The sequence below is a fragment of the Pituophis catenifer genome, unplaced genomic scaffold, assembly GCF_029215685.1.
Source record: "Pituophis catenifer annectens isolate HBS135680 unplaced genomic scaffold, rPitCat1.0.hap2 SCAF_7, whole genome shotgun sequence".
Lineage (NCBI taxonomy): Eukaryota > Metazoa > Chordata > Lepidosauria > Squamata > Colubridae > Pituophis > Pituophis catenifer.
The window spans coordinates 10,378,724-10,402,714 of NW_027256887.1; the positions used below are offsets into that span (position 1 = coordinate 10,378,724).

General features: G+C 44.6%; 1 protein-coding gene across 1 annotated transcript in view; it reads right to left on the bottom strand.

The window, feature by feature from the left end:
• The window catches only part of PPARA (peroxisome proliferator activated receptor alpha), a 44,362-nt gene extending 21,787 nt beyond the window's left edge, over positions 1 to 22,575 (bottom strand). The window contains exons 1-2 of the mRNA XM_070946798.1: positions 22,216 to 22,575; positions 14,656 to 14,786 (exon numbers count right to left, since the gene is read on the bottom strand). The gene's annotated coding sequence lies outside the window, so the exon portion shown is untranslated. The remainder of the gene's footprint in view (positions 1 to 14,655; positions 14,787 to 22,215) is intronic.
• Positions 22,576 to 23,991: the final 1,416 nt, after the last annotated feature.

Genomic DNA, 23,991 nt, shown 5'->3' on the forward strand with positions numbered 1-23,991 from the left:
CCCACAAACTGGGTCCTCAATTTACCTACCTTAGAAAGGATGGAAGGCTGAGTCAACCTTGAGCCTGGCGAGATTCGAACTTACTTTAATTGCAGACAGCTGGTGTTAAATTACAGTGCCTTGTCTGCAGAGCTATCCAGGCTCCATTGACCTTAACGTCAAGCTAAAGTAGGGCAAGAGTATGGGATTTCGATTTTCTTTTAAGATAATATAAAATAAGGTTAAGAAAACTGATCGCATAGCAGCACAAACATCCCAGAAGTACTGTGCTGTAAACTAAGCTAGGAGACAAAGAAATTGCCCTCTGCAGAGGGAAACCCAATAAAATTCAAAAACAGAAGAAACGGTGAACGTTCTTTGACAAAAGTGTTGCCTACAAAGATTCCAACTGTTCTAGAGATATGCAAAGAGTGTCCTTCATCTATCGGTCCATGAAAGGCTGGCACACAAAGTTAAGGAAGAAATGTTCTTTACAATGCCCACCTTGCAAAGAATCTGCTGGAAACATTACTCCCACCTTCAACCACCAATAACTCTTAACTCAGGAAGGGGGGGGTTTCCCCCTCTTCTGACTTACCAAATGTTGACTCAAGATCTAGAGATTGCTAGCTAGACTGAATCGCGGCTAGCGGAAGATTAGCTAATATTCCCCTTTTCTTGGTAACTTAAACTGGAAAAATCTAATCTGAAAAGGGAAGGGGCGAAAAAAATGAGAAAAAAACTGATTAATTTTGGAATCTAACCCTCTGTCCAAGTAATCAATCAATCAGTCAAAATAGAAGAGACCTTCAGGTCTTCTAATCCAACCCCCTACTCAACCAGGACACCCTATACCCGTAATGGCAAATCTATGGCACGCGTGCCAGAAGTAGCACGCAGAACCCTCTCTGTGGGCATGTGTGCTGTCGCCAGCTGCTCTTCTGGTTTCCAGTGTGCACATGCACGCACCCACATTCCAGTTTGGGCACTCGGTGCCGAAAAGGTTCACCATCACCGCCCTATACCATTTCAGACAAGTAACTGTCCAGTCTCTTTTTAAAAACCTCCAGTGATGAAGCACCCACAACTTCTGATGGCAAACTTAATCATTTACCTTAATCCTTTTTACTCAATCGTTGAGACTGAGCACCAAGGTCTTAAGTTTTCTTAATGTCTTCCCTTAACATTTTAACTTAACATTTCCCTTAACATCTTCCCCAGTGAACTTGAACGTATCTGTCCACAGACTTGATGTGTTTGGTGAAGGCTTCCAATTCCTGTGTTTTAATCTTGACCCAAGTATCGTCCACAAGCAGTTTATAAAAGAGAAAAGTACAGTAGTCCTTGACTTACAAACATTCACATTTGGAGTTACAACGGCACCGAAAAGTGTGGCTCAGAACCCGTTCTTAAAATTACCACCTGTGTGGTCAGGTGATTACAATTTGGGTGCTTCACAACAGGCTCACGTATATGGCCCGTTGCAATGTCCTGCAAGTCACACGATCACACTTTCCAGCTTCCTCGGCCAGTTTCCGACAAGCAAAGTCAAACAGGGAAAGATGGATTCACTTAACCATGTGACTCGCTTAACGACTGCAAAAAAAAAAAAAAAAGATTGTAAAATTGGATCTGGTCCTGATAGCTTGCTTTGCAACCACACTGGTTAGTGACCAAAATTCCAGTCTCCATTGTGATTTAAGTCAAGGACCACCTGTGAAAATAAGATAGTGAAGGGAAGCAAGTAAGCAAAGCAATTGCTATAAAAATATTTACCCTTGTCAAACTGAGCCTTTTGCAGCACTTAATAATAGATGAGGAGGGGCTCTGAACGGCAATTTTGCCCCTTTTCAGTTGGATCATAAGACGATCATGAGTGATTGTTATAAAGCAACTGATGACAGGCAGACCTTCAAACACAAAGCCTGCCCACAGCAAAGGGCAATCGGTGTGAGAAGGGAGCGAAGTGAGAACCTGCCAGGATTTAGCTAATCCCTCCCTGTCAGCCTGTCTTGTATATTTAAAGAGGCCAGAGTATGACCTGGAGTACATGGAACTGCTATTCTAGTTTTGGAAAGTCGGGTATATCTCAGACTGAGATCCTGTGACATGCAGCATTCATGCAGGCCAGAAAATTTAAACAGCCATTTCTCCCGTTTCAGAATCCAGCAAACAATACTTGAAACCCAAGCAGGATTAACACAGAACAATTCCAGATTAATTAACAAAGCTAACTTAAAAAAACGCACGGGACAGTTATGTTCTTCTAAGTCACGCCAGACCACCTTAGCTGACCTTGGGGGGTGGGGGGGGGCAGGAATTAAGCAAGGTCAACGTTGGTTCTTGGTTGAGTGGGAGGCATCCCCGAGGTTGAAAGCTAGATTGGCAGGTCAAAAAAAAAAAAAAAAAAAACATGTCAAGAAAAATAAATGGCAAATACTTTCTGCACTGTTGCTGAGAAAATTAGATGGGCTCCAAGACCATGAAGTCACTGGGAGCTGAGCTCAGCATAAAGTAGTTTTTGACTTTTATGTCCTGCTATACGTGTGTGTGTGTGTGTGTGTGTGTGTGTGTGTGTGTGTATGTCTCAGTGGCTAAGATGCTGAGCTTATCGATTGAAAGGTCGGCAGTTCAGCGGTTCGAATCCCTAGTGCCTCATAACGGGATGAGCTCCCATTACTTGTCTCAGCTTCTGCCAACCTAGCCGTTCGAAAGCACATTAAAAAATGCAAGTAGAAAAATAGGGAGCACCTTTGGTGGGAAGGTAACAGCATTCCGTGCGCCTTTGGCGTTGAGTCATGCCGGCCACATGACCACGGAGACGTCTTTGGACAGCGCTGGCCCTTCAGCTTTGAAACGGAGATGAGCACCACCCCCTAGAGTCGGGAACGACTAGCACATATGTGCGAAGGGAACCTTTACCTTTACCTTATACGCATGTATGGAATTGCAGTAGAGATTGTAATACTTGCTATCCCCGATGGTGTAGTTATTTGAGAAATATGACTTTGTCAGAAGAGCCCATGCATTGCCAATGCCAGAAATGTCATTTCTGAACGTTCATTATCCAGGGAGCCTCATTATTATCCTCCTGTTGCTTCACAGCTTCTCAGAGTTTCTGAGTATGTTGTTTCTGAGTTTCTGAGTCCCCAAAGATGCCTTTTAATCAATGCAGTTGAATTCTTGGGAAAGAACCGCCTTCTATCAACCATTGTTATTTTTATCCCACTGTATTATTTATTAATTAATATTAATTAATACTATCGTATTATTAGCTGTTTATTTTCATAACTCAAGGCAGCAAACCTACCCCTCCTTCCTCCTCTTTTCCTCACAACAACAACTCTGTGCGATGAGTTGGGCTGAGAGATTGGACTGGCCCAAAGTCACCCAGCTGGAATTCATGGCTAAAGGCAGGACTAGAATTCATAAGTCGCCTTGTTTCTAGCCTGTGGCCTTCACTGCTACACCAAACTGGCTCTCACGGATACCCAGTAACAGTAACCGAGTTGGAAGGGACCTTGGAGGTCATCTAGTCCAACCCCCTGCTCACACAGTAGATCTGTACTAGGGATTCTCCTGATGTGACTCTCCCAAACCAATTAAACATATTTTTTTTTATTTATTTATTTATTTATTTATTTATTTATTTATTTATTTATTTATTATTTATTTATTGAATTTCTATACCGCCCTTCTCCCGAAGGACTCAGGGTGGTGAACAGATTAAGATTTCATATACATATAATAATTTTTTTTTTATAAACAGTAAATAATAAATTGAGTCAACTTGGTGTATCTGCTAAGATCTTGGCATAGAATTTAGATGTTTATGCTAGCCCTGCTTGTTGAAACAGAAAGGTCTTCGGGGCACGTCGGAAAGTGCGAAGATCTGGGATGATTCGTATTCCAGGGGGTATTTTGTTCCAAAGAGTAGGTGCCCCCACAGAGAAGGCTCTCTCCCTTGGAACTACTAGACGACATTGTTTTAATGATGGTACTATGAGTAGGCCTACTCTGTGAGAGCGTATTGGTTGGTGGGAGGTTATCGGTTGCAGCAGGTGGTCTCGTAAGTACTCAGGTCCTAAGCCATGGAGCACTTTAAAGGTAAGAACCAACACCTTGAAGCGCACTCGGAAGGCCACCGGAAGCCAGTGCAGCTCGCGTAGAAGAGGTGTTACATGTGAGCGCCATGTTGCTCCCATAATTACTCGCGCGGCCGCATTCTGGACCAGTTGGAGCTTCCGGGTGCACTTCAAGGGGAGCCCCATGTAGAGAGCATTGCAGTAGTCAAGTCGGGAAATGACGAGGGCTTGAGTGACTGTGCGTAATGAGTCCCGGTCTAGAAAGGGACGCAACTGGCGAATCAGGCAAACCTGATAGAAAGCTCCTCTGGCCACAGCTGTTATATGATCTTCTAAAGACAGTCGTGCATCCAGGAGGATGCCTAAATTGCGAGCTTTCTCTGCGGGGGTCAATGACTCTTTCCCAATAGTTAGTGATGGGACTAACTGGCTGTAAGCAAAGGAACTCAGATCAGTAGGAATGCCCATGAACGTAATTTTCATTTACTGAGTCGAGAGGATTCCAGGGTGATTTCACGACAATCACAAGAACAATACAGATGTTACTGCTCCAAGCTTCCTCGGTTCCAGTACCGAATGAAACCAGAATATAAAATTGTTCCTGAACCATCTGGGAGAGGAGACAAATATTTATCTTTTTTTTTTTTTTTTTTAATATATTGTATTGGGTTCTGACAAGACAAATAGGGCCGGTATTTTGGGGGAAGGGAGCAACAATTAATCTTTCGGAGTTGCTATAATTTTATCAAAACATCTGTGGGGGGAAAACTGTCCATCTGCCAAAAGGGGGAAAGGATGCTGCCAAATAATTGGGACCAGTCCTTCCGCAGTCAGGGAAAACCTCGTTTTAATTTTCCCAGAAATGATGCTCATGATTGCCGGGAATGGGGAATAAATGCAGATGAGAAAACACAAGTTAGAAGTCAAGCAGAAGTTTTGCCAGGACTAAGAGAACAATTGTACGTCTCTTATAAGGGCCACGGCTACAGGAAAGGAACCGGCAAAGAGGTTAATTAACTGAGAAGAGTTTTAAGAAAGACAGTTTTGGTGCAGCCGCGGTTAAGCTGCTGGCCTAGAAACCAGAAGATGGAAAGTTCAAGTCCTGCCTTTGCTGAATGCTGGCTGGATGACTTTGGGCCTCTCTCAGTCCAACCCACCTCACAGGGGTGTTGTTTGAGGAAGAGGAGGAAGGACGACTAGAATAAATCAATAAATCTGATATAGCACTTTTTAAGTCTTCAAATCGATAAAGCTATTTGGATTGACTGATAAGATTTCTTTCCTTCCTTCCTTCATCCTTCCTTTCCTTCCTCTCTCCCTTCCTTTCTTCCTCCTTCCTTCCTTTCCTTCCTCCTTCCTCCCTCCCTCCCTCCTTCCTTTCCTTCCTCCACCCTCCCTTCCTTTCCTTCCTTCCTTCCCTTCCTCTCTTCCTTCCTTTTCTTCCTTTCTCCTTCCTTTCCTTCCTCCCTTTCCTTCCTCCTTCCTTCCTTTCCTTCCCCTCCCTTCCTTCCTCCCTCCTTCCTTCCTTCCTTTCCTTCCTCTCCCTTCCTTCCCTCCTTCCTTCCTTCCTTCCTTCCCTCCCTCCCTCCCTTCCTTCCTGTCAAAACTAATTTACTGTTGGAAAAGAAATAAAGCAAAATGAAATCCTTCCAAATCAAGAAGAAAAAAGTGGTTTTAAAAAAAAAAAAGACTGGCCAGGCAAAAAAGCTTAATCACATGCTACTATATTCTAGCTAGGCTCCAGAAACTTCTTGATGCTTTCAGTGATCTCAAAGAGAGACCTTTTCTTTCAAGAATTGCTGACTTATTCTTTTTATTGTATCCTGATGGCCAAGAAAATGCTTCCTGACCTCCTGTCCACGAAGTTCTGTGCCACAGCAAACAGGCCAAATTTTCAGGCAAAGAACTACTATATTGCAGCCAGGGAAAATCATGAACAGTTCGGTATACTATCAAGTATATGAATTCTTCTTTTACCTCTTGGCTACAGATTCTATTTAGAGTGGTACTGTTCAACTGGACTAGGTGGAGCCCAAGAACTATTCACATCTGGATCTGGAGAACATTTTTAACCGCATATCATGGTTCGTCAGGCAGACTTTTACCTACTTTTGGGTCTTCCCTCTAGCAGTTTTAAGATCAACTAGAGGCCTGCTTGAGACGCGGTGGCTCAGTGGCTAAGATGCTGAGCTTGTTGATCAGAAGGTCGGCAGTTCAGCGGTTCGAATCCCTAGTGCCGTGTGACGGGTGAGCTCCTGTGACTTGTCCCAGCTTCTGCCAACCTAGTAGTTCGAAAGCACGTAAAAATGCAAGTAGAAAAATAGGGACCATCTTTGGTGGGAAGGTAACAGCGCTCCGTGCACCTTCAGCGTTTAGTCATGACCACGGAGACGTCTTCGGATAGCGCTGGCTCTTCGGCTTTGAAACGGAGATGAGCACTGCCCCCTAGAGTCGGGAACGACTAGCAGGTATGTGTATGGGAACCTTTATCTTTAGTGGCCTGCTTGCACCAAACTGCATTCAGAATTGCACATTTAAGACTTGTGTAGGAATGGATTCCTGCTATGCCCTTATTCTCCACTGAATCACAAGTTCTCTGAGATCCCTTAAATTCTTTTTAATTGGAATTTTGAGAAGAAGGAATTAAAACATAAATTAAGCCCTCAAATACAAAAAGCCATTGGCTACGCTATGACAATTTCCCCCTACATACATTATCGTTCCCGTTGGGCTACTGAATATGGTAGTTTTGTTTCCATCCATTTTGCAGCTACGTTTTTCTTGAATGCTGACAATAAGGAAAACAAGGATTTTCTGAGTAAGCTCATGCAGCTTATCATTTTCAAAAGCTTAGAACTGTTTTTTTTTTCCTCCCTGAAATGCACATATAGATACTGTGAATGCTGCTGCTGGCAGGAGGAGAAGGGTGAGTGATGTTTAATTCTAGCTTGCGATTCAGGTAGAATTGAGGAAATGTTTTAGTAAAACATGCTGTTAACAAATGAGGTATGCTTCAACAAATCATTTTAATTCAGCGTTTCTTCAAATCACTCGCTGTGAGCTTAATCCCTTAAAGCCCTCAGATTTGATGAAAAGGAGCCAAAGTTAGCGCCTCTCCTCCACAATCATGCCTGGCATAAATGGCTACTCCTTTTAGTGTAGCCTATGAATAATAGTCACCATTTAGCACACTTTTAATCCAGCACTTGAGTCATTATGGCGAAGAGCCACAGTGGCGCAGTGGTTAGAGTGCAGTACTGCAGGGCTACTTCTGCTGACTGCCGGCTGCCAGCAATTTGGCAGTTCAAATCTCACCAGGCTCAAGGTTGACTCAGCCTTCCATCCTTCCAAGGTGGGTAAAAATGAGGATCCAGATTGTTGGGGGCAATAGGCTGACTCTGTAAACCGCTTAGAGAGGGTTGTACAGCACTGTGAAGCGGTATATAAGTCTAAGTGCTATTGCTATTACCGTATTTTTTGGAGTATAAGACTCACCTTTTCCACCCCTAAAAGGGGGTGAAAATTTAGGTGTGTCTTATACACCGAATGTAGACCTGCCCACCCACTGGCCCCCACCCTTTGGCCTCTGCCTCGCAGCAGTTACCTCCTTGCAAGCAAACAACAAGAAAAAACAGCTCCTTTCAGCTTCAGCATAGCCTAATTAGCACAAGTTGATTGGATCAGCCTCCCGACTCTCAGCTGATTTGCTCTCAGCTGTTTTGCGCAGGGCTCTGCTGCTTGCTGCAAAGAGGTAAATTGCTGGAGCAGATTTTTTTTTTCCTTGTGCTAATCAAGCTATGCTGAAAATGAAAATCAAAGTAAAGCAGGTTGTTTGCTGCAAGGAGGCAAAATTGCTCAGAGGCAGAGGGAGATTTCTTTTTCTTCTTTTCGTCACCAAAAAAGGTAGGTGCGTCTTATACTCCGGTACATCTTATACTCCGAAAAATACGGTATTTCCTATCCTCTCACCAACTCCAAAACATGGATACAGAGGCAATGCTGGAAAATAAGCCAGAACACTGTCTTAAACATCAAGTAAGGTTACAATGATGGTTTATTCCTAACATGAATGAATGTATGTCTTAGGAACGCATACACTTTTCTCTGCAAAAAAAAAAAAAGCATTACCCACACTAACATGTCAGAAGGCACATGTGCTACACCAGATTAGTCATGGTTTGCTGATAAAGCTGTAATATCACACTAAACCAGAAATTTGGGTTTGAAAACCCAGAGTTATTCGTTTCTCACAATGCAATAATCCCAAATCAAACAAAGTACTGTATGTATAATCAGCTCCCGTGACATCCAGTACAGTTGTTTTCCAGCCATCTAATCTTAGGTTCTAATAAGAGGGATGGCTGGGCTGCCCTTGGACGAGTAGTTAAATATTCACTTTTCATTTAGGACTTTTGACCATCAGATCAAAACACCAGCTAACAACAGAGATTCCAAGATGGCATCCGGGATGAAATGGCCAAGCTTTATCACTTCCATGCAACGTCTGATTTCTGGAAATATGCTGCACAACTGATCTTAAAAGCCTATGTTTTCCGTCTCAGAATTGTGTCTACTCTTTTTCTAGAGAGACAAGCCTCTTCTGTAGGAGGTCACTTCAACTTTCTTACCTGATCATCTGAAACAGCTTTCCACAACCTGGTCAGAGGTGGGCTTCACATAATTTTACCACCGGTTTGCCACACATCAAAAATGTGAGCGTGCACACATGCACACATCTTAGAAAACATAGCTAAATTGTTGTGACCTAGGCTTACTGAGTCATTACAAGACACAATTACTCCCAAAAAAACCTATTTTATTGTAACAGCTGAGAATTACGTTCATTCCCAGCTGAGTCCCAATTAGTTGCAAAACAAGTCCTTTGGAAGGAGTCATTCGGTATAATCACCAACCTTTATCTTCTTTGACACCCTGCCAAAGGCCTTACTTGGCAAAGCCCCGCGAAGTTCAGAAACAAACAAGAGATGCCGACTGGAAACAGAGTTAGCAACATTGATTTCCTGCAAAAAGCTCAAGTGCCTTTGTTTCCCTTTTAAACCTTATGGGAGGGGCCAAACATCTCCTGGATTTACTCACGAGTCGTCCCTTTTGCTTTAGCTGCTCTTGCCTTTTGGCAGCTCTGTGCATGTGTGCGCTAGGAACAGGCTCCTCCTGTTCCTCTGCCTCTCTGCTGTCCAACTCTGGGGGCTCCGGAGTCTGCGCATCACTCCCAGATGGCCCTGGCCCCATCTCTGCCTCTGACGCAGAGCCCTCGACCGGGCCTTCCCCAGACTCCAGGACTGGCCCATGTTCCTCCCCAGCCTCCTCACTGTCCAACTCCGCTGCCAACTCTGCAGGCTGCTGGTGGACTGCAACATAAATAGGACGGCATAGCACCGGGGTGGGTGGGCAGGCCCACCCACAGGTCGCCACTACCGGTTCACTTGAACTGGTCCGAACCGGCTGAATACCACCACTGAACCAAGTGCCCTGTAGGGATTTCAGCTTCCATAATTCCCAAGCGTTGTCCATATCTAGACTAGCCCAATTCAAACTCTTATCTCCGCTGATGAAAGTTGTACTTTTAATCGGTGCCTTATCCCTATACTTTTACACCACAAAAGCCCACCCTCCCTTCCATTCTGGTGGGATGTTTACCAGGCATGATTCTCATTCAGGAAAGTGGAAATGGGAAATATATACACAACTCGCTTCCCAGCAAACTGTGTCCGAGAATCTGAAGTGTAATGAAATACAGACATATTAAGATCAAGTACAGCGACTGCTGTCAGTTTTCCCACACAACCACCCTTCTCTTTAAAACAGTGATAACTTCAGCAATAGAAACTAAGGCATCTTTATACCCATATCAGATTCTCTCCTTAGCTGCATTTCTCACCGGGTGGCCTGTTGGGAGGCGGGGTGGCGGTGGGGAGGTATTAGTCTTGTAGAGTATACGTCTGAGGGTGTAATGCTCTAATTGGCATGTTAACAAGGGGCAGCAGCCAGCCAACTGGGCTGATTTCAGAGGCTAATGTGGGCTGGCCCTAATTAAACCTTGGATGTGAGACCACGAAGAACTGCCAAAATGTTGGCCAGATGAGGAAATTGGGAAACCGTCCTTGGAAGAAGACGAGGGAAACCAGTTCTGCAACACAGCCGTCAAGATTGCACGAATAATATCCAAGTGGGCTCCCACAACGCTCCCTGGAGTTCATTCCTCGATTATTATAGAGTAACAGATTTGGAAGGGTTTTCCAGTCCAACGCCGTGCTCAAGCAGGAGACCCTCTACAAAGAGCCGTGGTGGAGCACTGGTTAGAGTGCAATACTGCAGGCTACTTCTGCTGACTGCTGATTGCCAGCAGTTCAAGTCCCACCGGCTCAAGGTTGACTCAGCCTTCCATCCTTCCGAGGTGGGTAAAATGAGGGCTCAGATTGTTGGGGGCAATAGGCTGACTCTGTAAACCGCTTAGAGAGGTCTGTAAAGCACTGTGTGAAGCGGTATATAAGTCTAAGTGCTATTGCTATTCTGGACAAAGGGATGCGGGTGGTTATGGGAGCGACATGGCACGAGCTGCACTGGCTCCCGGTGGTCTTCCGGGTGCGCTTCAAGGTTTTGGTTACCACCTTTAGAGCGCTCCATGGCTTAGGGCCTGGTTATTTACGGGACCGCCTGCTGCTGCAAATGGCCTCCCACCGGCCGGTATGCTCTCACAGAGAGGGACTCCTCCAGGTGCCGTTGGCCAAACAATGTCAGCTGGCGGTCCCCAGGGGGAGAGCCTTCTCTGTGGGGGCTCCTACTATCTGGAACGAGCTCCCCCCGGAGATACGGAGGATCCCGGATCTACGCACCTTCCACCGCGCTCTCAAGGCCTTTTTATTTCACCAGGCTGGTCTGACCTAACCTCTCCCATTCTCTTTTTAATGTAAATTTTAATGTAAATTTTAATTTGTTCTTAACCTGGGGTTTTAAATTTGTTTTGGGCTAAATTGATTTAATTCGATTTTACTTCTGCTCTTAAATTTTTGTATTCTATGTGTTATCTTGTGCCTGTTCACCGCGCTGAGTCCTTCGGGAGTAGGGCGGTATATAAATCAAATAAAATGAAAATGAAATTAAATGTCTGTTTTTTCCAGTTCCCTTTCTTTGGTACCCTGCCCAACCAATGTCTTGTAGGCACAAGGATCATTTAGGACCAGTGACTATTCCCACCTGGGGGTCTCCTAGGTCTCTCAGCTGCTCTTCCCTCTCCTTTAAGAGAATGTCAAGGCAGCCCCTCCATCTACAACTAACCTTCTCCCAGGGCCTTCTGTATCTGCCCACAGCTGCAGGCTCCTGCATGATTTCATTACAAAATACAAACAGACCACAATTATTTACAAGATGAAAAGCCGGAGTGGAACTGATGTCTGTTTCTGGAAGAACCGAAATGAGAACAAATTCCTCTTGGTTGAGGAGAAAAATGGGACTGTGTCCCTTTCACTGGCTTTCTCTATTTCTTTCAACCCATCTGCATGCATTAAGTTTGCTACAAGCTGAAGCAAGAAATCACCTACTCCAAGACGCATCTGAGGATATCTTCATCCTTGTTTATAAAGGCTAATATCTCTCAACCATAAAAACGTGGGAGCAATAGACAATAAAAATATGGATTTATGGATCGTGGTGAAATCAACTGCACCAATATTTACAGCCTGTAATCAACATTCTAGCAGTCATTACTCAAGGCAGACCCTGAACTGTTAATGTAATAATGCACTGTTTCTGCCCCAGGAAACACAACATATGTGTGCTTCAGCACCTCTGACGGACAAAAGGACAGTGATTTTAATCATTCTCGCTTAAAAACATAAACACACATAGCCAAAGTGAAGTCTTTGTGGTTCTTAGGCCACCTACTTCAACAAAGGACCGGAGACTGTTTATGACAGGACCAGTAAAAAAAAAAAAAATCTCATTCATCTGACCCAGGTGAATCATCGATGTCCACAAGATCAGTGGGACAATAGACTTGTTAAAACGTCTTAATAAAAGCCAGGAGGTTGGGACATTCCTTATCTTGTGCGGCGGTGTGTTCTAAAGAGTGGGAGCTGCTACTGAGAAAGTGTGTTGCTGGGCTCCCACCGTCCTTACCTCTTGTGGGAGATCAGCATACCTTCCTTCGGTAATTGCATGGGACAGAACGAAATTGAGTGGGACAGGCCCACAGTTGGCTGGCTGCAAAGCAACGTACGGCTTTAATGATGATAACCAGCCCTTCGGTTCAGACATAATAACTAATGCAACTATTGCCTCACAGGAATAACAATGCTGTATTACACACACACACACACACACACACAGTTTGCAGCTAAACCACTACATTTTGTGCCACCTGAAGCTTCCAAATCATCAAGGGCAGGCCAATTTGCAATGTTTAGTAGTAATGATCTATCCATATACATTGTTGAGGATGAGTCATTATTGTTGCGGCATCTTAGTGTAAAATTATATGCAACTGGCACGCCAGCCAGAGCTGGGCAACCCTCACCACGCCCCACAAGCCATGGTGAATACCTTTTGCTCTAGCAGGGACTGAGAGTCCTGGAAGATTCATCAGATGTTCCAAAAATGCATCAGACGCTGGAGTAATTACAAGTGCAGCAGCTCCTCTCTGCATACACCCACTAGAAAGGCCCACTCAGAAAGCAGTAGTATCATGCCCCCGAAACCACCATCGATCCAGGTGTCCAGTCAGACGCCAATGTCAATGCTATAGAAGGTTTCCAAGACAAGCCATAGGACACATTCTCTCCTTAGCACTCTATGATACAGTCGTAATTTGAATAGCCTTAGTTCCCTGAGGCCTCTGAACTCTGGTGCTGGAGAAGACTCCTGCGAGTTCCTTGGACTGCAAGGCGATCAAACCGGTCAGTCCTAGATGAGATCAACCCTGACTGCTCTTTAGAAGGCCAGATCTTGAAGATGAAACTCAAATACTTTGGCCACCTAATGAGAAGGAAGGACTCACTGGAGAAGAGCCTAATGCTGGGAACGATTGAGGGCAAAAGAAGAAGGGGATGGCAGAGAACGAGGTGGCTGGATGGAGTCACTGAAGCAGTAGGTGTGATCTTAAATGGACTCCAGAGGATGGTAGAGGACAGGAAGGCCTGGAGGAACGTTGTCCATGGGGTTGTGATGGGTCAGACACGACTTCGCAAGGAACAACAACAAAGTTCCCCGAATAATTGTTTATCTTTGCACAAAATGCTAAGCCGTAAGCCATGATTTGAAACCACAACTTGCTAAGATAGAACGAACAGGATGCCCAGCGACACATGGACCCAGTCTCTCACCCCAAAAAGACCACTGGGGTGATGGATGGATTCTGTAGACAGCCTTAGATGAGGCCGAGAATAGCCATTCACTAGTCATTTAGGATTTGAGCCAAACATTCTCAGCCCCCGCAGTGTTGTTCCTTCCCTCAAGTAGTCTAATTCAGAGTTAGTGGAGAATCAGAAGGTCATGCCATATTCCAATTTACGGTGCCAAGATCTCCCTATTCAACACCTTTAAAAGAAGATCACAGGATATTTTAAACCAAGAGTACTACACAAATTACTTGATTCACGGCCCAGCTATGTACAGCCGGGGAATGCAGTATCACTGAGGACCGTGAAAACGTAATCGGAGGAATAATATTTCTCTATCAGCAGGGATGCGAAAAAGTCACATTTAGGAAGGTTCTGGAAAACTCCAGAAAGTTCTTTTTTATTTTTTTTCCTCCTCAAGCCATGCTGAGCTCCCTCCAGACCAGGCAACGTCCAGAGATAAATTGTCTGAACTAGAAACAGGTCTGTGTTTCCCAGACAGTGTTCTACAATGCTCAGAAATGTTCCTTTCCTGAATCACAAAAGTTTTGGCGCAGGAAGGGAACTTCGCACACGTTCCTTCTTCACTCTTGTAATTAACATTTCCATCATGAAGAGGCAATGCCTACTGACCCAGATTGTCCTTCCCGTTCTAAAAATATAAATGATAATTGAGTCAACTCTGCGAAAAGATCTCTCTGCAAATGTCCAGAGGCACACTTCAGCAAATGTGTTTTCGGTTAAAAACCAAAGCAAACGATACCCTTCAAAGAACATCTCGAATCTTACCAGGCTCAAGGTTGACTCAGCCTTCCATCCTTTCTAAGGTAGGTAAATTGAGGACCCAATTTGTGGGGGCAATAAGCTGACTTTGTATAAAATATACAAAAGTATGAAGGCTATTGCTTAACGCATTGTAAGCCACCCTGAGTCTCCGGAGAAGGGCGGTATATAAATCAAATTAAAAAAAAAAACATGTAATATTCAGCTTTCAAGGTATATAGACAACCAGCAATTTCTGAAATTTAAGGATCGAACTGCAATATCCCATAATGAAAGAGTGTTGCTGATGTGTGCACTTTACATTTTTAATTCTTGTTATGGTTAACCAATGGAAGGGGAAATCATTACCATCAGCTCATGGGTCCCAGCCTCAAAGCATCCTTAAATATCCTTATTTTGGACATTCAAGACTGAGAAATTCCCAGAATTTCATGTTAATTAAAAATTGTACCTACCATTTCTGACAGGTTTTTGGAAAACTGGAAGAAGAAAAAGTGTCCACTTTATGTTTCTCTGCCATTATGTTGACGCATTTGCTTCTTGCTGCCTGATTCACCATGAATTCTGGTCTGCTGCTTATTTCCACCTTAAAAAGAATAAAAAAAACAGGGTTCAAATGTGGTCAGGTTGCACAAATACAACTGGAATTGGGCTATTTTTCCAAGAGGGGGAAAAAAAAAAACCTAGCAACCCAAATAAAATTTACTCATTAGTAGATAGCTTGTCTTTGTATTCAATTAGACGGTAAAGATCAAGAGCAAATTCACTGCTGCTCATTTGTCCAAAGCTTCTGCATAAATGGTGCGTCTTTTTTGTGTCAAATCAGAGAGAGTTCAAAGCTTTTGGTGACTTTCAAATGAAGATATATGGATGTGCCGTAGTTTTAACTAAGTCATCGCTGCTGTAAATACCAATCATGCTTTTAAATAGATTTAAAACTGAATGAAATGAAGCCTGAATATTATCCAACCACATTTCCCTTCCTGTTCCTTGGAAGTCTCCCAGTGAGGTAGCAATGGGGGGGGGGGGTTTGCCTTGGAATGGGGAGGACCTCTGAGGAACCCAGAGGGCATCTGTTTCAACAGCTTCCCTCTCAAACTGACACCATTTGTTTGAACTCACTTTTAGTGATCCTTTTTCTTTCCGATTTTAGAAATGTTCTACATCAGCGGTCCGGCCAGGGAGGGCGGAGGGGGGGGCCAAAGGGGAGAGGGAATGCTTCTGTGTGAGCGGCAGGCATATCCGCTCGTGCGCACAGCTCCGTTTGTGTGAGCGCCTGCTGCTTGCACAAATGGACTTTTGCAAGCACGCGCGCCCATCGCTCGTGCAAATGGGGCTGCGTGCACACCCACGCTCACCCGCCACTCGTGCAAGTGAAGTTGCGTGCACACACTCGCCCACGACTTGGGCGGCCCGGTTCCAAACGGGCCTCTGCCCGGGGGTTGGGGGACAGGGGTGGGCTGCTGGGAGTTCGCAGGGGTTCGGGAGAACCTCTAGCTAAGATTCGGTGCAGTTCGGAGAACCCCCAAATCCCACTCCTGGTTGGCCCCACCCACCCATCCACCCTGCCCCGCCCCTCCCAGGAGTCCCCACACACCCTGTTTTGGATGCAGGTAAGTGCAGGGCGCATGCGGAGGCTCGGGGAGGGCAAAAATCAGGCCTACTAGAAGTTCGGGAAGGCTGGAAATAGGCCCGTTTCCAGCGTCCAGAGGGCCTCTGGAGCCTGGGGAGGCTGTTTTCGCCCTCCCGGAGGTTCGAGGAAAGCCTCAAGAGCCCAGGGAGGGCAAAAACGCCCGACCCGCCGCCATGGTGGAGGAGGCCGACTGGGCCACGTCCACCATGGCCACACCCACTCAGCAACCGGGCAGAGAAGCCTTTGCTAAAATTTTTGAAGCCCACTCCTGGTTGGAGACCCCTGTTCTTACATAATGGCTCCCTTCTGAGTTCCCTTTAAAGGGAGGGATATTGGAAATTTCTGAACAAAATTTGTTATCTGTTCCATAGGCTCCCTGACATGCAGGTTAGCTTTACTTCCATAGTAAGAAAAAAAAACAAAACATTACAAGTAGTCCTCGACTTACAACAGTTAATTTAATGTCCATTCAAAGTTACAAAGGTATTTTTTAAAAAAGTGACTTGTGACCCTTTTTTTCACACTTATGACCGTCGCAGCATCCCCAAGGTCATGCAAACAAAATTCAGAGGCCTGGCAACGGATTCATCTTTATGACCGTTGCTGTGTCCAGGGGTGGGGGTGTGTCATGTGATCCCTTTTTGATCCACCTTCTCGCAAGCGACGTCAACGGGGAAGCCAGATTCACCTAACAACCATGTTACTAACTTAACAACGGCAGTGACTTACTTAACAACGCTGGCAAGAAAGGTCATAAAATGGGACAAAATTCCCTTAAGAAATGTTTCACTTAGCAACAGAAATTTGGGGCTCTATTATAATCGTCTGTATTTGTAAACCACCAGGACTGGATTTAATAAATGAGCTTTCCAAGGTGCCCAGGACTCCGATTCCTTGCTCTCTCTCAGTACCAGTAGCAACACGTACTACACCGTAACACAATTTGCCTCACAGAAACTGAACCAATGAGACTTCCTCTGACATGAACCATCATGAAGGAAGCTCCAATTTGGACCTGTCATCTTGCTGCTACAATTACAGTTACTGCTGCTGCCAAGCCAAACCAAAACACCCCTTCACAGCCAACGGAGGCGGCAAAACCAGAGTAATTATCCAGGGAGTGAGAATGGGAGTGGTTGCAGAATGAAAACAAGACCTGGCTAGATGTTAAGACTGATTTTTTTTTAAGGTGGCATCCTCCATACAAGTCTTATTTATGCAGAAGGCCTGGCTACTGGATTGCCTTCTTAGGTGATGCTTTTCCACGAGGCGTCGCTTGGCGAGTGGGTGGCCAGAGGAGTTGAACAAGTAAATAAACTAGTCCAAACCTGATGAATTTGAGCAAGCTGCCACGCTGTAAACAATGGCTTGCAAACTGGATTCATGCAGCATGCAAATTGTATCATAGCTTAGCTCTATGCAGAAACCTACCAGTAGTCTATAGATCAAAAACTAAAGTAACTACTACCAGGTTCCTATGCATACTGATACAGAAATTTGTTTCGTTCGGACTTAAAATACCGAGTCGTAAACCATGGTGCTGAGAGCTCAAAGCGGGTATCCACGCGAATACACGCACACGTGCCAGAACGGCTTGGGACCTGGTTACTTACAGGACCGCCTACTACCATCAACAGCCTCCCACCGACCAGTACGCTCCCACAGAGAGGGGCTCCTCCAGGTGCCGTCGGCCAAACAATGTCGGCTGTCGGCCCCTAGGGGGAGAGCCTTCTCTGTGGGGGCACCGACGATCTGGAATGAGCTCCCCCCAGAGATACGGAGGATTCCGGATCTGCGCACCTTCCGCCGCGAGTTGAAGACGCTTTTATTTCATCAAGCTGGCCTCACCTAAATCTTCTCCCTTTTAAGTGTAAATTCTAAATTTTTAATGGATTTTAAAATATGGGTATTTTAAATTATGGGTATTAATTCAGCCAAATTTATTTAATTCATTTTATTCGATTTTAAATTTTGTATATCTATGTGTTTTATTTCATGGCTGTGCACCGCCCTGAGTCCTTCGGGAGTAGGGCGGTATAGAAATTCAATAAAATAAATAAATAAATAAATAAACCCCCAAAATGTAATGCGAGTGGCCCCATGCATGTGCCACCACCACCCCTGCACCCCATTTTGGCTTCCAGGTTGGTGCAGGAGAATTTCCAGGTCCAAACCAGGGCTGCATCAACCTGGAAGCCAAAACGGGGTGCGGGGCACCGCGCGAGACCCCCCGTACCCCGTTTTGGGCCTGGAAAGCCTCCTGCATCAACCTGTACCCCCCCGTGCATGCATCCCACCCTCCCACTGTGCATGCACATCCTGAGCATGTGCTCCATCCCCACGCATGCGAGGCAGAGTCCCGAAGATCAGCTGGCCAGAGGGAGGCGCGCGCGCAAGCGCGGTAGAGCTGGGCTGGGGCGACGGCTGGCGTGCCTGCAGAGAGGGCTCTGTGTTCCACCTGTGCCACAGGTTCACCATCACGGGCCTAGAACAAAGTGTGAATCCAGCCAGAGCTGGCTCAGTCAACCCATATTTAGCACAAGGGGTAAACCAGTCTGCATTTCCAAAGATGAATTCATGCAAAGAGATCCTACATCTTTATACCGTATGTAAATAAATTATCCTTTTTGTAGGAGCTCTTAGCTATACTTAATTATAATCTTGAGTATCTACTTAACTATGTAATACTTTAGTTCCTTTGCATCCAGTTTGTGACCAAATCCCTTTTGATCTGTTTTCAATTTCCTAGGTCTACATTATAAGCAAGCAATAATATAAATCAAGCAAGCAATAATATAAGTATTAACAAAGGCCTATCTTATAAGTTAGAAGGACTCTATAGTCGTTACAAGAGGAGAGTTCTAAGTGATATGGCAGAATGCCTCGACTTACAAAAAATAAATTAAAAAGCTCCCAACGCCCCTTATTCAGGTAGTCCTCGATTTATGACCAAAATGGAGCCCAAAATTTATGTTGCTAAGTGAGACATTTGTTAAGTGAATTTTGCCCCATTTTACAACCTTTTTTGCCACAGTTGTTATCTCTGCAGTTCTTACATTAGTAACACAGTTGTTAAGTGAATCTGGCTTCCTCATTGACTGAAGGTCGCAAAAGGGGATCACACGGCCCGGGGACACTGCAACCGTCATAAATGTGAGCCAGTTGTCAAGCATCCAAATGCAAATCACATGATCACGGGGATGCTGCGACAGTCATAAGTGTGAAACATAGTTGTAAGTCACTTTTTTCAGTGCCGTTGTAACTTCGAACAGTCACTAAACAAACTGTTGTAAATTGAGGACTATTTGTACTGTCCTTCTACAGAAGTTGAGGAGAAAAATATCAATTAACCTACAGGAGAAATATCGCAGCTCCTACCCTATTGCTCTTTTACTTCTCCATAATAGCCTTATATAGAGAAATAGTATTACTATCCTATGAAGTCAGTTTGGTATACAGGTAGTCTTTGACTTACAACTGGTTGCTCAGCAACTGTTTGAAGTTATGATGGACCCCCAAACAGTACTTACAACCTGGATTTAAAGTACTGATAGCTGCCCACTCACCAAATCACATTTTGGGCAGCCAGCAATTACCTTGTATTTACAGCTGCTTGCAAATGGCTGTGATTTACAGCTTTGTTTTGTTTGGCCAGAAACTGGTATTTACTGCTGGTTTCCAGCAAAAAATGTCCATTGTGGACCATGGCTTCACTCAACAACAGAGGTGTTTGTTTAATGGCTGTTGTGTTTGCTTAATGACTGCCCAAAAAAATTTGGATTGGTCACGTGAGTGCCCCAACCTATAAGTATCATGACATACAACGGAAATTCCGGACTCCATTAAAGTCGTAAGTCAAGAAGTATCCATAGTGGTGAAGGTGCTTGCCTAGAAACCTAGGACTGTGAGTTCTAATCCTGCCCTCACTGAAAGCCTGTTGGATGACTGGTCATTCTCTCTCAACCCAACCTCCTGCTCAGGGCTCTTGTTGTGGGGAAAAATAGGAGGAGAAAGGAGTATTATATATGTTTGCTGCCTCGAGTTACTTATAAAGTAATAAAGATGGGATATAAAAATTTAAAAGGCCAAAGGTAATTTTTTTAAAACCATATAATCCAGATGTCTGCTGGTCTAGCCAAACAATAAAAGCTGCGGTGTGAGCTCTTAAAAGAAGTATTTCATTTCCGTATATCACAATAATTCGTAAAAAGCTCAGTACACAAGAGCAGTAAGTAAACAATTGATTACATCCACTCACCCCCCAAAAAAGAAGGAGAAGCTTCGGCATAAAAGGCAAAAGAAGCAAAGCTGCTAAAAATACAAGGTTCTAAATTAGTAAATAAAAGCTAGACTGCGCTAAAACAAGGTGATGTTAGGTACAAAAAACAAAATCTGAAATGCCAGCTAATGTTTTTTTGGCCGTTTCTTGCTCCGTTTTTGTTTTTTTATAACTCATTTAAATAGTAAGTGTTAAACGAACCAATCAATAAAATAAGATTTATAGCAATGTTTGTAATATGGAATTACATCAAGAGACTCCATCATTTTGGCACTAATGAAATCCTTTTGTGCCAGAGGGTGGCAAGGACTGAGATACTGAGGGAAAATAACAACAAAACAAAAAAGCAATCTATTTATGATCCCAAGCAGGTAATAAGACAGATGTTATTCAACCAGATATTATGAAACCTAAAGGTACAATATAATTACTGCTTTGCATCCACACCCATCATCTTCCCAAAGAGGAATTCTGAAAAAAACCATACAAGGGAAACAAATGATCAATGTTTAAAGTGAAAGCAAACAGAGGATCCTTTAAAAAAAAAAAAAACCCTCAATTCTGACACACACATACACATACCAACTGTTGCTGCTGCCTATAAAAAAATGACTTTAGGCATATTTAATTGGGGGGGGGTAAACATGTGAATAAACTCAAAAAGACAACCTTATACACCATTCATCCTTTCGTTACTGCAATTTGTCACAGTCCAGAAATGTATAACTCGTGACATGCTAACAAACTAAGGGTAAAATTAAATTTCATTTATCGGTTGTCTGTGTCTTGGCTCAGCGGATAGTTGCTGACAAAGAAATTTGTGACAGCAAAGAGAGCTCCAACCCAACCATCTCTTAACCCCGCTGAATAAAATAATGGACTCAAGGCATTCAAGAGTTACAAGAAACTACCACAGTTTGTGTCACAAAGTTATGCCGATTTCAAAACACTTACCAGGTCTCTATAATGCACCCTCCTGCCCTTCCAAGGACTTTTAAACCGTCCCAGAAATGCCTGAGCAGGTTACCAGCAGGTAAGAGAGTAAAAGTCACTTGCAGAAAGTAGGGTTTGGGGTTTTTTTCCTTATAAAAGGAAACAGTCACACCTCCAGGCTGATAGCAGAAAAGTTCAGTGAGTTGGGCTTGGTTTCAGTGGCTTCTGCTAAAGCCATAACTACCTCAAGGAAAAAAATCCACCTCCTTCTATTGTGCACGTGACTCACACATGCAGGCAAGGAAGTTCTTATGTTGTTGCCAGGGTGGCAGAAATCTCACGCTCCTATAAGAACTTGCTTTTTTCCTCCACACGCACGCACAGAATACGGTTCCTCAACCTCCTTTAGCAACTAATTTAAAGGCAATTTCTTTAGTTGGACTTTGGCTGGGAAATACAAAGATGCCGCCTCGGGCAAAGTCCAAGCCTCTGGCAAATAGGCGCTTAATCCATAAACATAATCTCTAAACAAATTTTGGATTCACAAAGGTCTAGCAGAACAGATCTTTCCCCCCCCCTCTTCTCTTCTGACCACACAGCAGTTCCCAGTTGGTCCTAAGAGGTCCCGCAGTTCTCCTAAAATCTATGAACTGCCCTGAGCATTTTTCACGCCAGTAACCATACATTAGGATGCCATCAAGACGCATCCTTGGGCAGAAATGCTTTTCAATCTTTTCTTTTATTCCGCTTTATTCCGAGGCTGTGCCACAAACGTAGGATGAGCTGCAAGCAGTGGGGGAATTAATGAAAAATTTAAAAAAACAAACAAACCCATTCCTCTGTATTTAGCCCACAAGGGAAGAAAAGGGAAGGGTGGGAAAGGGAAAAAAACAAAACAAAACTCACTGATGGTAATATGGATTTAATGTTCATTTCAGCTTGGAAAGAGGCGCAAAGATTTTAGTTTCTCCCTCACCTGCTATATCAATCAGCAGGAGTCTGGTCCTTTCTTTTTCAACTTGCATGTTTTATTCAAAGACAAAATAACACACACACACACACACACACACACACACACACACACACATATCAGTTCTCTTACTTACAATATCCCCCCGCCCCCCCCAAAAAATAATTCCGGTGACAGTCACAGAATCTAGCAGGTCCCACCTGGTGGAGCCCAAATCAGAGCCAAAGTCAGAGGAGGAGGTCCCCATGAGCACATCCAAACCCTCCCCAGGCTGGGTCACTGGATCCCCAGCACTTGGATCCAAATCTGTCTGTCCTAGGAAACTTCTTCCAATGTCTTTTTCCATGTTCCGGTTTTCAGGAGCAGGAACAGGTCTGGCTTGACCTGTGGGACATCCTCTCCCCTCCCAAGGTTAAATCTTCCCAATGCCTTAGTCCTTCCGTTGGGAATTCCCCAGAAGTGACAGTCTTCCTTTTCTCCTTCTCCTTTTCCTCCTCTTCTTTTTTTCTCTTTTGCTTCTTCTTTCTCCTTCTCTTCTTACCTTCCTTTCATTTTTCCCTTTCCCCCTTGTCTTCTTTTTTCTTTTCCTTTTCTTTTCCTCTTTCCCTTTTTTTCTCCTTTTCTCCTTTCATTTTTCCTTTTCCCCCTTCTTTTTTCTTTTCCTCTTCTCCTTCTTTCTCCTTCTCTTCTTACCTTCCTTTCATTTTTCCCTTTCCCCTTTTTTCTTTTCTTCTTCTCCTTCTTCTTTCCCTTCTTTTCCCTTCTCTTACCTTCCTTTCATTTTTCCTTTTCCTCTTTTTTCTTTTCCTCTTTTTTCTCTTTCCCTTCTTCTGTCTCCTTCTCTTCTTACCTTCCTTTCATTTTTCCCTTTCCCCCTTCCTCTTCTTTTTTCTTTTCCTTTTCTTTTCCTCTTTCCCTTCTTCTTTCTCCTTCTGTCCTTACTTTCCTTTCATTTTTCCCTTTTCCCCTTCCTCTTTTTTCTTTTCCTCTTCTCCTTCTTCTTTCTCCTTCTCTTACTTTCCTTTCATTTTTTCCCTTTTTCCCCTTTCCTCTTTTTTTCTTTTCCTTTCCTTTTCCTCTTTCCCTTCTTCTTTCTCCTCCTCTCCTTACCTTCCTTTCATTTTTCCCTTCCCTCCCCCGTTCCTCTTCTTTTTTCTTTTCCTCTTCTCTCCCTTTTCAGGTTCCCGAGGCTATCTACTCGCGCCCGCCTTGCCAGGCAGCAGGGCAACAGGTGCAGCCTGTGAGCCGCACGGCGAGAAACCGGAGCGCCGCTGAAGCTCCCCCCCCTCCCCCCGGCCGCCTCTCCTCCCTCCCTCCCTCCCTCGCCCGACCCGCGCGTTCACACGTACCCTTGTCCCAGCGGAGGCTCCCTCTAGCCGACCCGACAGCGCCGCGGACCCCTTCGCTCGCGCGCTCCCGCCTTCTGGGTCGCGCGACAGCTCCGGAAGTGAGGTCGCCGCCGGCAGCAGCAGCAGCAGCAGCAATCGCAAGTAAGCCGCGCGCGCGCGCGCCCCCCTCCCTCCCCTCCGCTCCCTCCCCCGTGGCACGCAACGCGCAGGCGGCAACACGCACGCACGCACGCACGCGCTCCCGGCCCCGCCCACTAAAGATGGAGGGGGGGGAGAGAGAGAGAGGGGGGGGGGTGGGGGAAGCGGGTTGTTCTGTGGGGAAGACCCGGGGAGGAATCCGGAGAGGATGCGGCGTCTCTGAACGAACAGCGCGCATGTGCAAGGCCGGCGCGGAATGGTGGGGGGCGTGGATTTTTAGCTGAGTTGCAATTATGGAATAGAATAGAATAGAATAAGTATTTATCTGCTTTTATACATAGAATAGAATAGAATAGAATAGAATAGAATAGAATAGAATAGAATAGAATAGAATAGAATAGAATAAGTATTTATCTGCTTTTATACATAGAATAGAATAGAATAGAATAGAATAAGTATTTATCTGCTTTTATACATAGAATAGAAAAC